Source organism: Corvus brachyrhynchos, unplaced genomic scaffold, assembly GCF_000691975.1.
Source record: "Corvus brachyrhynchos isolate BGI_N302 unplaced genomic scaffold, ASM69197v1 scaffold28, whole genome shotgun sequence".
Lineage (NCBI taxonomy): Eukaryota > Metazoa > Chordata > Aves > Passeriformes > Corvidae > Corvus > Corvus brachyrhynchos.
The window spans coordinates 1,022,525-1,027,308 of record NW_008246058.1 but is presented as its reverse complement, the minus strand read 5'-3'; the positions used below and the strand labels follow the sequence as shown (position 1 = coordinate 1,027,308).

Genomic DNA, 4,784 nt, shown 5'->3' with positions numbered 1-4,784 from the left:
TTTAATAAAAAAGGGCTTTTTGGTGGAAGCTGACAAGGTCGGGGGGTGCTGGGCTGCAGCAGTGTCCCTAAGCGGGAGAATGAGCTTCCCGTGCTGTCTGGCAGCGGGGAGGGACCCTGCCCGTTCCGGGCTGCGGCTCCGCGCCCGGTTCACGGAACCCCCAGGGAGAGTCAGAGGGTCTCTTGCTTCTTTTTTCCCTTCCTAAGTCCGTCACAGCCGGCCGGAGCCCTCTCCGCCGATGATGTAGAGCCGAGGATTCATGTAGCCAGCGCTGAGGGAGCCATCCCTCTTGGCAGTCTGACTGCATAGGTTTTCACTCTCCTTAGACTTAGTTAATTTTTAAGAAGTCCTGCTATGATTCAGAGGAACCCTTGAAGCTGCTATTGCCGATTTTGCGTTACTAGTTCTGTTCCTGAGCCTTTCCAGAGCAGAGCTCTCTGAGTGCTGCCGCGGCCGGGTCGCACAGCCCAGCGCGGTGTCCCAGCCGCAGCGCTGGCCCGAGACCTGAGCCGCGGGTTTACAGTCCTGTGTCCTCTCACAAGCAGTGTTTCTGAATAGTTAACACACCCTTTATCCATTGCTGCATCATGTAACTCAGGGAACTGACAGACAGCTCTAATGATTTTCTTTTTTTTTTTTTTTTTAAGCTTAGGTTTGGGTATCCATATGTTCCTTTCTAAAGAAGGCTGAGTCTCGGGAGGCTCAAGTAATTGTGGTCATCTGCTGCACCAGTGTGATTTATTTAGTCATACTGTGTGATTTCCTCCTCCTTGTATCTGGGATTCTCTCCACAGAAGCTGGACCATTCAAGACTGGTAAATATTCTCAAATCTGAGCAATTGAAAATGAGCAATATTATGTGGCTGTGTCCATTTCAAAAGATTTTATGGTCTCTCTATAAGTACCTACTGCATTACAATGTGATTAGGCTTGTATGTAATTAGGTTTTGTATGTAATTCTAATAAAATGCATGTGCAACTCAAAAATAGTTGACAGTATCAACTAAAAACTGCAATGCCTGAGTAAGAATAAAAAGGAGATACCTGATTTGAGTATACCCATAAAAAATGATTTGTATGCAGTTCTGTCAGCAAAAATATGACCACTACTCCTGAGCAATGGTCCTGCCTGAACATGTTTCTTTGATTTCATTTCCTTAGTAGAAGCCATCCATATGGCCATGTGATTGCTGCTGCTGCTGCTGCTGCTGCTGCTTCACGTGATCCAGCTTTCTGGCACAAAGGCTCTGAGCTCGTACAGATGATTGCTAAACGTCATGAGACTCTGAAAGGTAGAGTAGGCAAGAGGAGGAGGAAGCCAAGAAAAGAACTGTGTGGGAGTTGCACTGAAAAATGGATTTGGGCAAAAAAAAAAATGAACTGCTGAAGAAGCGATGGGAGGGGTAGGAAGAAAATCAATTGAGGATCGTGTTCATAAGAGCAGTGGAGGAGGACGAGAGACCAAGAAGAAAAAAATGGCTGGTGGCATCAGAAGGACTATGGAAAGGAGAGTGAAGAACTGGCTGGGGGGTTAGGCCAGGGAAGAGCTGTTGGTAGCATCCAAAAGAGCTGTTTTGGTGTGCCTAGCCTGCTTGGAAACTGGATGGGTGAGGGATATGGCCCGAGGGGCAAACAGGGTCTCTGTGGTCATCTCCTATAATTTCCTGCAGAACATCAATCATGGGCTGTCACACAGCTGTTCCTGGGCCAGACCTGTGGTCTGCAGGTCAATCACAGTGTTCGTGTTAGGAAGAGTCCTGATCCCTCGTTGGCAGATTTCAAGTGAGGATAAATCCATCACACTGATGGACAAACTGGTTTAATTAATTGGGTGCTCTCACTGTTAGGGTTGAATTGTTCCTCTTCAGGCTGAAGTTATTGAGCTTGACCATTAATCTCTGGATTGTATAATAACCTCGTCTGGTATCCCAAACAAATCCTACCATATGGAGTGCAGACTGAAGCTGAGCATACTGCTAAAGACATAATTTTTTTCAATACTATTTTGTGAAAATTAAAACTATAGCACTGAAGAGCATGTTCAACTAAGAAAGGGAGTAGACAGGCCAGGGAAACTGTAGCAGTGAAGAGTGACAGGAGTGAAGGCAGAGCAGAGAGTAACTGCAGCTGTGGTTCTGTGTTTCCTCATCAGGAAAAAGCGGTCTTTTAAAAAGACATATTAAATATATAAAAAGTAAAATGAATGCAGAAGAATACTGGTAAATAAAGAGAATGGCACAAGGCCTAAAAATGAAAAAGGAGGATCATAATTGCCTTTTGGTCTGTTTTTGACAGTTCTGAAATTGTTTACTCTGCCAAAGAGAATACAGTGCTCTGTTTTGCTGCTTAAAAGCAGCATTTCCCCTTCCTCTATTCAAATGGTAGTAGAGAAAATAGCCCTATAGGCATGACCTCTTTAGGCTTGGATTATTTTCACTTAAACTCACTAGAAGCAATATTAGTTAATTAATGAGATGGTAATAAAAATAAATTATACAAGCTGCCTGTAAAAATGTGCTTAGTTTAAACCTGTCAAATTATATAAGTATTTCAAATAGCATTTAGTGAATTTCAGATTTAACCATGTTTCCTGTTTTGAATTGTGATAAGTATCTGAGATTCAATTCTAAATTTGTAAGATGCACTTCTCTATAAATTGTCATTAACTGAAATCACTGTTTCACTTCACAAATGTCAAAGAATAATCATCAGAGTGTGAAAGTTATATTTCACAGCGTCTGCTCTAACGCTGTCTTAATCTGTGCTAGATCGTGGGGGAGGCTGTGCCATGGCCTTTTTCTCATGGAAGGTTTGCCAATGAAGTTATGCTTATCTCACTCCTCTTGGTATTCTGAAGTGAAACACATCTCTGTGTCCATCCTGGACAAGCTAGTGCCAGTGAGGATCAAGCAAGCAGCACTGGAAACCACACTCCTAACTGCTGATGCATTGCAGTCAGGAAAGTTGTTCTGTCTTGCCACCCCACCCAGTGATTCAGTCTATAAATATGTTTGATTCCCTGGATTTTATTGTGATTGCCAACAGAAGAGTTAATTACAGCAAATTGACAATAATTCTGCAATGCTGGTGATAGCCACCATGCTTAGGGAGGGGCCAAGGAACATAGCAATGACAGCACAAACTACCTACACAGGTGTTGTGCAATAAACTGAATAGCAATGAAAGTATTTCTCATTTTATGGTGTTCTAGACAGCTTATATTTAGATTGAGGTCATCAGTTCACTCACAGGAGCTGAGCAGAAGTGAGCAGGTGATGATGTTGTCATCATTGTAAACTTTGCAGCATGACCAGTATGTGCCAGAGGTGAAGAGCTACATGGCACTTGCACAGCTCTTCGAATCACCAATACAATTAACTGTTGAAACCACGAAGCAGTGAGGTAGAGAACAGCAAGATTATCTTTCCACTGTAGATAAGGAGCTAGATAGATGAGCTTGTGGCCCTGCTGTGTTTGTGGCTGTCTAGCTTTAGTCATGCAAAGTCAGCTCTTCAGGGTATCAACACCTCATCTAGGCTGAAGCTGGTGGTGGATCTCCTGTGGGATATGATTACACTGCCTGCAGAGAGCAGCCCCAGGACCACCCTGAGGTGACGCTTCCCTGTTGCATAGGAAGCAAACTCACAGATGCAAACTCAGGTGTGGTTGCTGCTTGGTTTTTGGAAACAAGCTTGACCCATGTTCCTGGCTGTGCACCAAATGTGTTGTCAAGCGTGCTCAGACAAGCTGCCTCCAGGGCCATTTGCAACCTGTCCGTGTGGAGGTGAAGTGAGTTGTTAGCTGGAGAAGGAAACCACTGTGCACATTGCTGCTGTGCAGATGAGTCCTTTTGATTAGTACAGGTGTAGCCATGCCAGGGTCTCGCATGTCAAATTTAGGGTTTTTTGATTCTCAAGTATAAGCATGAAGGTTGCTTTTTTGCAAATACAGCTTTACAACTACACTAATTTTTTCACTTTCAAGGTTCCCATCTCAGTTATTACTGCTGATAAAAGTGGTGATTTCATGATATAATAGACAATAGTGTTTAATTAAAACATAAAATCATTGAAATACACATGCTTTTCTTAGTGAACTCTATAGTTATTCTTTTTATGCTCCTTAGCATCTTCACATATATGGAGAGAGCGTCACCAGCTCAGCAGCAAATAGCAACAGAAGTAGTGGTGTGTTAAAATTAATCAGAAAAATATCCTTAGGCTACGTTCTGTACCATACTACTATCCTGTATACGGCTGTGGTTTGGTGTTAGTTTCATCCATTTCAGCTAAACACAGCAGTCAGCAGTACTTCCCATCCTCCTCCTGATCCTAACTCACTTTATGAGATCACTGTATGACATAAGACAGCCATGGCATTTTGATAACTGATAAAGCTGATTTGAGATTCCCCAAGAAAACGTCCAACATCTATATGGTAGATTGCTGGTGCTACATTTTTATAGTTTTATTTTCAGATAACTTTTAACAAATTAATGGGAAAGGCTTATTTAAATTTATGGCCATAATAATAGAATATCCACACATATTTCTGAACATCAGCTCTTCTCATTTGAGTTGGATGCTGGGCTTAGAGGATAAAAGAAGCTTCAAATCAACAAGAATCTCAGCAGGATGAGTTATGCTTTTGGTTTTGGAATATCTCACATGCTAAAACTCGGTAAACTTTTTTTGTTAGTGGAACTCTCATAGTTTTGTTTTGCAAAACAAAACCACTGCATTTATGTAAGGACAAGTAACATCATTACTTTGTACTTCAGCAGG

General features: G+C 42.3%; 1 protein-coding gene across 1 annotated transcript in view; it reads right to left on the bottom strand.

Annotated features, from left to right (window-relative positions):
* Nucleotides 1–4,784, bottom strand: part of ASAP1 (ArfGAP with SH3 domain, ankyrin repeat and PH domain 1) — a 146,775-nt gene that overhangs the window by 117,524 nt on the left and 24,467 nt on the right. The gene's annotated exons all lie outside the window — the stretch shown is intronic.